Source organism: Tenrec ecaudatus, chromosome 15 (genome assembly GCF_050624435.1).
Source record: "Tenrec ecaudatus isolate mTenEca1 chromosome 15, mTenEca1.hap1, whole genome shotgun sequence".
Classification (NCBI taxonomy): Eukaryota; Metazoa; Chordata; class Mammalia; order Afrosoricida; family Tenrecidae; genus Tenrec; species Tenrec ecaudatus.
Genome location: NC_134544.1, coordinates 103,249,754 through 103,261,136, shown reverse-complemented (window position 1 = coordinate 103,261,136; position 11,383 = coordinate 103,249,754).

Genomic DNA, 11,383 nt, shown 5'->3' with positions numbered 1-11,383 from the left:
AACAGTGGAGAAACAGCAATCACCCGCGAGATAATGGGCACTCATCGCGTTACCTCAGGGGGGTGGGGCAGCGAGATGTTACACCTAATGGGTACCACTGACCCGTGTATAAGCTGAACCCCAGTTTTTTAGCACATTTTTTGTGCTGAAAAACTCGGCTTATACACAAGAATATGCAGTATGTCTTTTATCTCAGACACATTAACTTCTTAACCTGATAATTTTTGAGCTATTAAAAATGAACAGATGTCAATAAATTACATTTATATCCCCAAAAATACCCACTGTTCACCAGAACATAGTAGCGTGCCTAAATAAAAAATACAGAAATGTTGGGAATCTCCCTGAAACAAAAAGATAAGTGATTTTCCTTCAGAGGACAGGGCCTCAATATTTTGAATGGCTAGGTTGAGTAGACTCCAGCAGAAGAAATGGCAGCCTCCTCATTACAAAGCTAACTCATCTCATCAAGAAGTGGAAGTGAAGAAACAAAAATTTGGTCTGAAATTAGACCTAATAAATTGAAAACAAAATAAAGTCAGAATCATGAAGGGGGAGTCAAGATTCCTGAGTATGCACTGTTGGATCAGAAAATGTTAATCCCAATTGTCAACTATTGACCAATGTCACTATTGTGTGATCACATATAGAGTTACACTGGTGCAAAGAAGGTAATACTTCAGATATGGTAGTAAAGTGATATGCACATGGCTGATTATTATGTGACCCACTGGCTCAGAATCACATGTCTGAGTCTATTTCTATACCAGCAATGATGTACTGAACATGACATCAGGAACTTTGGTTTCAAAGAGTAGCAGCCACATCTTTTTTTTCCTATTCTTTTTTTTTTTTTACTCATTTTGTTAGGGGCTCATACTACTCTTATCACAATCCATAGATGCATCATATCTTCCACTGTCCAAAGCCTCCCTTCACCCACTTTTCTGTTGTCCATCCCCTAGGGAGGAGGATATATGTAGATCCTTGCAATTGGTTCCGCCTTTCCACCCCACTCTCCCTGCACCCTCTTGGTATCGCCACTCTCACCACTGATCCCAAAGGGATCATTTACCCTGGATTTCCTGTGTTTCCTGTTCCTATCTGTACCAGTGTACATCCTCCGGTCCAGCCAGATTTGTAAGGTAGAATTGGGATCATGATAGTTTGGGTTTGGGGGGAGCATTTACGAACTAGAGGAAATTTGTATGTTTTATCGCTGTTACATTGCACCCTGATTGGCTCGTCTCGTCCCAGTGACCCCTCCGTAAGGGCAGGTCCAATGACCTATAGCTGGGCCCTGGGTCTCCACCCCACACTCCACCTCACTCACAATGATGATTTATGTTCTGATGATGCCTGATACCAGATCCCTTCAACACCTCGTGGTCACACAGGCTGGTGTGCTTCTTCCAAGTGGGATTTGGTGCTTCTGAATTAGATGGCCGCTTGTCTACTCCCAAGCCTTTAAGACCCCAGATGCTATATCTTTTGATAGCTGGGTGTCATCAGCCTCCCTTGCTACAGCCACATCTTTTATAAGGATCATGAAAAGTAATATTTTCTTTCAGGAAAAACCAAACTCGAATGTGTCCTGGTTTCAGAACAGGCTGGCAGTGGTGTTATTGATGACTTAAAGCAAGTTGCACTTTTTCTAGTTAAGACTGCCATGGACAATTTCATCACCTCAATATATATTGGTTTCTTATGGAGTGATTCACCTCCAGAATTCCCTTCCCTGGTACCCTTAACAAATATAAGTATTTTGAGTTCCTCCAGAAAGTAGCCTCTACAATTCAAGTAGAAACTATCTTGAAACAATACTAATGGGATCACAGAATGGCACAATTCCTTAAAAATAAGTTGATACATTTTTATTATATATACAAAATACCACATGATAACTAAATGCCCTTAAACATTTATTCATTTGAAAGAATATATCATCAATAAAAAAGTGATACAGGATTGTTAATATAATCTTAAAAATTTAAGAAAACAGTATATAAAACATTTCCATATTCCTATATATTAATGAGGTTGTAAAATATTATTGTATATAATTAAAATAATGATCCATAAAATTTGTGCTGCATATATAGAAGTCAGCAGATCAGAAAATTGAGTGGAAATTAACATATTACAGTACTAAAGAGTGATATAGCATTGTCATAATTCCTAATGCTTTTCTGCAATATGTGTTTTTCACAAGTACAGTGAAGTTTTCAGATTCACAGTCTGTTGCTACATTCCTTACATTCGTAAGTCTTCCCTCCACTTTGAATTATTATATGTTTAATGAGGTGTGAGTAGTGAATTAATTAGTTCCTACGTTCGTTACTAAAATAATGTTTCCACTATGAATTCTCATATGTTGATTGAGTTTTGAAGAATGATAAAGGCTTTTCCACATTCCTTACATTCATAAGGCCTGTTTCCACTGTGGATTCGCATATATGCTTTGAGGTGCATAGATGTATTAAAAGCTCTCTCGCATTCCTTACATTCCTAAGGCCTGGCTCCACTGTGAATTCTCATATGTTGAGTGAAGCTAGAAGATCCAGTAAAAGTTTTCTCACATTCTTTATATTTATAAGGCCTTTCTCCAGTGTGACTTCTCATATATCTAGTATGATCTTAGACTCTAAGAAGAGCTTTGCCACATTCCTCAGTCAAATGACTTCCTTCTGTGAATTCTCAAATGTTGAATGAGACATGTATCTTGAGTAAAAGCCTTCCCACAGTGCTCACATTCATTAGACTTAGCTCCGTTGGTCATTCTAATATCATCCATGAGTGTTGACGGATCTCCATGGATTTTTCTAGATTCTGTATTGTCACCTTTGTTTTCTTTTAGAAATTCTATTGTAGTGTACATATTGTTTTTTGCACATTTGTTAAAATGGTCAGCATTGAATTGAGTGTAAAATTGCTTGTTGTGCTGTAGTGAAGGTAAATGCTTGAATGATTTTTCATATAAAAGACATTCCAAAAAAAAAAAAGACATTCCATGGGATATAAGTGTCCTAATCTTTTTAATGCAGTAAGAATTGCAATTTGACTGGAGAGCTCAGGAATAGTATTTACTTCATATCGTCCAGAGGACATCAAGAGCAAATACTTTCTACTAAAAACAATCAGATAAAAATAAGGTTTTTACCATTTTATCATTCCCAAAGATAGTAAACATACACAGATTACTTCAATTATCTAACAAATCATAAATTTAAATATGTGATAGAAACATAACTGTCAGTGAGTTAATAAAATATGGAAGAATTATATAAGTGGGTATATGAGAAATATATTTATAATATTTAATAGCTAATTCACAGCGATTAAAACTATATAGTGGTAGACGTGTTTGTCTATATTATTAAAGGTAGATACACACATATATATCTCTGTGCAACAAAATATTTTAAATCTATTCAAGTAAATATTGACACTTTAAATTGGGTCACATTTCTTCAGTCATAATTGGGGTAATTGAATTAATATATGTATAGGTTATACATCTGTATATGTAACAATATTTGTAATATACTTATATTTTATATTCAAATAGATATATGGATAGAGATATAAGCTTTGATTTAGTCATTGTACTCATTGTGACTCTATAAGCTAGAATAGAAATATATATATATATTTTTAATTTTAACAATTTATTAGGGGCTCATACAATTCTTATCACAGTTCATACATATACATACATCAATTGTATAAAGCGCATCTGTACAGTCTTTGCCTTAATCATTTTTTTCTCCTCTTTTCTTTTTTTACATTTATTAGGGACTCATACAACTCTTATCACCATCCATACATATACATACATCAATAATAGAAATATTTTTATAAGAACCATCTTGTAGGCCGTGAAGACGATGTTACTGATTAGAGCAGCCAGTCCACAGAGAGGACAACATGGCTGGCCCCACTATGAGACATGTTGCTCCTCAGTGACTAAGGGCGCTACAAGGGACAGCACCGGAGACACAGTGTGCGAACTGCACCTGACCTGATCCCACCTCACTGAGCCAAAGCACTGGGGGAGTGCAGTGGAACAGCAAGGGAATGGAGCAGGAAGATCCCCAGGGAATGCTAAAAGTGGACTTTAGGGCCAGGGCGTGGTGCCCCAACAGACTGGACTGGAAAACACTCCTAAAGGCCAACAAACAATCCTTGAACTAACTACAAGCTTTTCTTTCTTGATGTGTTTTCTTTTGTTCTTTGTCAGTGGTTTGTTGTTGTGTTGTCTGGTTGTATACTGTTGCTTTGTCTTCCTCTGTCTTGTTTTCGTGCATGTTGTTATCTCCACAGGTCTGTCTAAATAAGACAGGCTGGATGAACTACCTGGAGGAAAAACAACGGGACCGACAGTTCCGGGGGAACTTAAGATAGGGGGAGGTAGGGGTAAGGAAGTGGTGTTAACAAACCCAGGGACAAGGGAACAACATGGGACCCAAATTGGTGGTGAGGGGGCAGTGGCAGGACTGGTAGGGAATGATCAAGGGTAAGGTTACATAAGGAAGAGGTATAACTGTAACCCAGATGGGGACGAAGCATGATAGTGGGGCAGGAGGAAAGTCAAGGGAAATAGAGGAAAGAGCTAGGAGGCAAAGGGCATTTATAGAGGTCTAGACAAAGACATGTACAGGCAAATATATATATGAGGATGGGGAAATTGATCTATGTGTCTATATTTATAGGTTTAGTATTAAGGTGGCGGAAGGACCTTGGGCCTCCAATCAAGCACTCCCTCAATGCATGAATACTTTCTTTTATTAAATTGGCACTCTATGATGCTCACCCTCCCGACACAACTGCTGAAGCCAAAATGGGTGAACAACTAATGTGGTGAAGAAAGTTGATGGTGCCCAGTTATCAAAAGATAGTGTCTGGGGCCTTAAAGGCTTGAAGAAAAGAAGCTTCCATCTAGCTTAGAAGCAACAAAGCCCACATGGAAGAAAACACCAGCCTGTGTGATCACATGGTCCCGAAGGGATCATTTATCAGGCATCAAAGAACAAAAAATCATATCATTGGGTGCACACCTACATGATAATGATCGCTGAGGATAAACGGGTGCATAAGCAAATGTGGCAAAGAAAGCTGATGGTGCCCTGCTATCAAAAGAGAGATAGTGTCTGGGGTCTTAAAGGCTTGAAGGTGAACAAGCGGCCGTCTAGCTCAGAAGCAACAAAGCCCACATGGAAGAAGCACACCAGCCTGTGCGATCACGAGGTGCCAAAGGGATCAGGCATAAGGCATCATCAAAAGAATAAAAACAGTGAATGAAGAGGGAAGTGCAGAGTGGAGACCCAATGCCCATTTGTCGGCCACTGGAGATCCCCTTACAGAGGGGTCTAGGGGAGGAGATGAGTCAGTCGGTGCGATGTAGCACCGATGAAGAATACAGCTTTCCCCCAGATCCTGGATGCTTTCTTCCCCCCCTCCCCCCAACTACTATGATCTGAATTCTACCTTACAAGACTGGATAGAGCAGAGGTTGTACACTGGTGCGTATAGGAGCTGGAGGCACAGGAAATCCAGGGTGTATGATACCTTCAGAAGCAGGGGTGTGGGGCGATACTGGGAGAGTGGAGGGTGAGTGGGTTGGAAAGGGGGAACTGATTACAAGGATCCACCTGTGACCTCCCCCCTGGGGGACGGACAACAGAGAAGAGGGTGAAGGCAGATGCCAGATAGGGCAAGATATGACAAAATAATAATCTATAAATTATCAAGGGCCTATGATGGAGCGGGGAGCAGGGAGGGAGGGGAAAAATAGAGTACCTGATGCAAAGGGCTTAAGTGGAGAGCAAATGCTTTGAAAATGATTAGGGCAAAGAATGTACAGATGTGCTTTTTAAAATTGATGTATGTGTATGTATGGATTGTGATAAGAGTTGTATGAGCCCCTAATAAAAGGTTTTTAAAAAAAGAACTATATTGTATTTCTCATAATATGTGGCCGATGTATTAGAACCACTCAAATGGCACTCAAATGCTTAATATAATGTACCACAAGCTGTATGTTTCTGTGAATATATATATACACATACACACACAGACGTATATTTACATTTATAATATAAGATGGGCATGAAACGTTTTCTGGAAAAATTCTCATTTTTACATGGGCTTTGTTTTTTTATGTACCAACTATGTGTTAGAATTCACTTTGAGTGGATTATGACCCAGTTCAACACTTTAGGTCCATGTAAAAATTTATCTGATGTTTTCTGAGACGGTAACTTTTTATTTATTTTTTTAGCTATTGGTGTCTAAAAATGTATTTTTTACAATTCTATATAAATGCTTTATAATCAAATCTAAAGAGAACAGGAAGATATTTCATTTACTGGAAAAGAATAAAATTACCCTGATTCACTGAATAAAATTACTGTGTAGTTTCTAGACTGGTTGTTACATAGTTCATTGATTTTCTTAAATTTACATGTTACTAATATATGCACAAGGCTTTCAAAAAGAAACATCATGGAGTCAGCATGCCCATTCCTCCCTCCCCGCATGCTGCCTAGAAGCAGTCACTTTTATCCAGCTGTTTGAGGTTTTTCTGATTTCATCTCCAAAATTACAGACATTCTTCTGCCTCTATTTCTTGATTAGTCTAAGTCAAATTGTTTACTAATGCTTAGTATGAAAAATTAGGTTTGAGTTCATTTTTCAGCTAATCTTCCCTACTCATTCAAAAAGCAATGCTGTTGAGCACTTGAAATGGGCTAATATGCTGAGAAAGTAAAATTTAAGTTAATTTAAATTATATTAATCAATTTTAATGTTGGCATATTTATTGAACTACACAGTGTCATCCTTTTTCTTTTGAAATTGCCATTTAACATTGTTAGGGTACAGAGAAAGTTTAAGGCCTGCTCCCATATCATCTCAATGAAAATAGTGTTAACTCTCAGTGCCTTTAGTCTATTCCGACTAATAAAGACTGCCCCCGTGGGTTTCCAAGACTATAAAACTCTTCATTAGAAAGCTCTACCTTTCTTTTTTTCTTAATTTAAATCATTTTATTGGGTGCTCATACAACTCTTAACACAATCCATATATATGTACATTGTGTCAAGCACATTTGTATATTTGTTGTCATCATCATTCTCGAAACATTTGCTTTCCACTTGAGCCCTTGGTATCAGCTCATTTTCCCCCTCCTTCCGTGTTCTCTCCTCCCTCATGAACTCATGATAGTTTATAAATTATTATTTCATCATTTCTTACACTGCCCGTCTTCCTTCACCCACTAGTAGTTGATGATTTCTAACTGCTGACCTTGTAGCCACTATGCCACCAGGGCTCCTTTGTGTTAACTAGTATTCTCTATTTTATCTGTAGGTTCGACTATCCATTGCAACGGCTACCCAGAATTCAAAGACAAAAATCCCAATGAAGGGGTTTACTGAGGAAGGTAAGAGGTTGTAATGCAAATGAGAACATACTGAAGTACTTTCAAGGCTGCTAATAGATGCCAAAAGGACATACCACTCTGCTGTAAGCCTCAATTCAAAGGCGTTAAGCTCAAGATCTGTGGATCAGCACACCCAGATACCTGAATTACGTGCCCCCCAAGTACCCCATTGCAGTGTGAGTCCAAGGCACTTGGTTTTAATTGCTCTGGGGGCTACTAAATCATTGTTTCATGCTCTGTCTCTTGGCTCTGCTGCTGCTCTGATGCGGTAGCTGTCTTATGAATCTGGGCAGTTCACTGTCAGAGATCTTGGGCCCAGAGAATGTTCTCCACTTTTGGTTTTTGCTGGAATTGAGATGTCCCTCCTGCTTCTCGGATAGCTCATTTTAGATGCAGCGGAATGGCATTCCAGGAAGTCATGTGGACAATCACTCACTTGTGAATCCTATCACTTCCTTGGATCCACGAGATTCTGTAACCATCACCCTGAGATCTTCCTGTATCTCACTTCACCTTTCTACATCGGTCTTTGACAGTATGAGTCTGAAGAGGGCTCTGATTAGTATTGAACCAGGGCAGCTCTAGCCTGTCCTACAGGGTCACTATGGGCTGGCATCGACTTGATGGCAGTGAGTGAGAGTTCCTGTTAGATGTCATGGAGTTGGTTCCGATCAGGTCAGCGAGGTCGCGCTTTTTATCTTTCAGGATTCCTATCACTATCGTCCACAGGATCCTTCTGCACCATGGAAAAGCATGCTTAAGAACCGGGGTACGCACTCCGGGCTCTACACGGCAGAATGACACACCAAAGCTCCAGGACCGTCGTGTGGCTCGCGGCGGCGGCTCGGGCTCCTTCCCTCCCCCACCTTGGAGAGTGGCTGCGGTGACTCCGAACCACAAAGCCGGGCGCGTCCGGGAGACGCCGCAGCTCCCAGCGCAGGCTGCACCTGGGGCTCTGCGTGGCGCCCCTCAGAAAATTCACCGGGACAGCCGCCCGCTCCGCCTCCCCCCTCTCTTCCCTTCACCTCCTCCGAGGGTAACTTTTTAATAGAGTATAAGGCCTTAGGTTTCTCCCTTGGAACACGTGGTTTAGGACTCCCGACCTTGTGACTAGCAGGCAATATTCAAAAAGCAATTGGCAATTAAAATAATCTTTGAAGTTTTCCATAGCAGTAACATGCACAGTTTATAAGTAGAAGATCAAGTTAAAAACTATGGGGCACAGCGCAGATGTAACACTAAAGATGAAAAAGGGGACATTTTTCTTTTTCCTTTACCACTACACCAGGTGAATAGGTGCTGGCTACTAAGTCATAGTGCTGTTGAAATGAACAAAGTTGATTGCCAATTTATGATGAGGTAATCTAGGTTCAAAAAGTTTAGCATTCTCCAAAAACATTTTATGTAGCACTCCACTCTAATTCTTTGTCAGTATAATTTCAAATGGACAAAAGAGCAGTGGTTGAATATGTGTAGAGAGTGTGTTGATTATCTACAGATAGTTATTTTTACATCATATATAACAACTGATCTTTACATATTTATAATATATTATACATAACAACATAGCTCTACATGTACATGTAAAGATATGGTATTATAGATGGTAAGACAATATTGGCTCAGAGTGGCTTATCTGTAAGTATTTAAAAAGGAGCTCACCAAAACATTTATTCCTTAGAGTCACTGGCAGGTTCTGAATTGCTACATTTGTTATTAGCTGAGTGCTTAATCATCAATCATCAATCATCTACACTTACACTACATGTATTAAAATTACAAAATACTAGCTTCGGTCTCTTTCCGAACATATAACATCCTTCCAACTCAATTCTGGAGCATTGCTCTCTCTCAAGTAAATTAGACTCACTTCAAAAGTGGGTTCATGTATTCTTGCTTTTATACTTCCATGAAAGTTACAGATTCTTTGTAATATGGAGGCACTTGTATCATTTTCAAGAATCTTATTACATGTTCATTGCGTAGTTTTTCTTAATCATTAACATTTGAGAAGCAGAACCAATTATGTATATTGAAGTTCACAGTATGAAACAAAAAAGAACAGCATTATACACAGACAAGAAGTAGCTATGAGAGAAGAAATACTTTGTCATGTAAATATTTATTGATGTTTTGGCCATGTTCAAAGAGAAATTGGCAATTGAAGATTAAGAACAGTAGCATATATATATATAGTTTATAATTAGATAAAATTTTAAAGCTATGGTGCAAAAGGCAGGTGTTACAGTAAAGATGAATGAGGTTTCCTTTTCCTTCATGAACACAGGTGCTGTAGTAATGTCAAAAAGTATTCAAAACACAAGGGCAGGCATTTGTGCAGAATGTTCTTGGGCAATTGAGACTTTTTCTTACATATTTTTCAAGTAAACGTTCTTCCATGAAAATTTGGCCAAAGCTTTCGTGACAGTGATCCTGAATGAATTTTCTGCCCTCTCCCCTGGCATGTCTCTTATTGCTCTAAGCAAACAAAATAGGTCTTACCAACATACTGCTCCTGACAGGAAAAAGAAGTCCTATTAACATTTCACTGAAGTAGTTTCAATACTTTGATTTTTCAAGATTTCAAAAAATATGCAGGTGTGAATAATTTGAAAAATCAATGACCTTTTCCCTTTCAAATGTTTAATAAACACACTAATACTTTGTTGTGCTGATAACTGGAAGACCAAAAATTTTGTATTGACACCCTGGTCTGGGGATGAAAAATGAGGCTTTGTATGTTTTTAGCAACATCGTGCTCTTCTTATGTCACTGTATCAGATAATACCCCATTATGATTCATCTGTATGTCAGTGGCTTATATTCCAGGAGTGGAACACTTCTTCCTACTACTAGTCTGCTCAGTTTGGAAGTTCTGCAGATACCAGTTTACCATGGGTAGTACTGCTAGTAATTGAAATACTTGTGTAGCTTCCATAATAAAATCATGGAAGTTTAATATTGTGCAAAACTGACAGAGTAGTGGCAGACTGTAGAGATTTGTGATCATGGGAAACTTTGGATATAATCAGAACTGAGATAAAATTTACTGTCATATTTAACCAGGCATCCCTTATCCCAGTGACTGAGGCAATAATCACTTATATTTGGTAAATAATGCATTAATTTGAAATAAGCTATTCATACCTACTATTGCTAAGTTCTTGAAGGTCTCCACCATCACTTCTCTGTAGAGTTGCTTCTGAGAAACATCCAGCAATGCCCATTCTTCTGCGGTAAAATCCATGGCCACATCCTCAACAGTCACAGAGTCCTAACATAGCCCACACAATCAGCTTCATCAGTGGACTAAGCATTCAAATATTTGTGAAAAGAAAGATGCGGCTTAAAGTTCTGATCAACTTTCATTTCATAAGGATTTAACAAATGGTTGTGTGTTCCATAAAGTATACCTTTGGGTTTAGTCATTATTCTCATTCTTGAACGATCTACATTCACTTCTCCAAAGATTTCAAATTATCTCATAGACTCATCATTATGAACACCATTCATAATTTTTTGCAAAATTTCCATTACATTTAAGCCCCTTTTCTACTAACTTTGTGACACTTCCACCAGTTAATTACATAGCAAACTTCACTTCCAATGTGGACTGTCCAATGCCAGTCTACATCCTTTTGTAATAGTTTATGATACAAACTCTACTATAAACACCATCATCTACATTATAATTTTTCTCTGGGTGTGGAGCAACACCTTCCATAGCAAATATATATATATTTATGAACAAGTGAATTTTGTATTAACAATTAAATACTGAAACTGGAAACTTGTTTATTTTTTTTAGGCATCTTAACCATTTGAGGAGCTGTCATATCCTCAAGAAATGTAGGTGCTGACGCTTCCCTTTCTCTTGTGTCATCTCTTCAGAGATAAAAAAGAAAAGGTATAACGATGGTCATGCCAAGAAAGCCTTTGTCC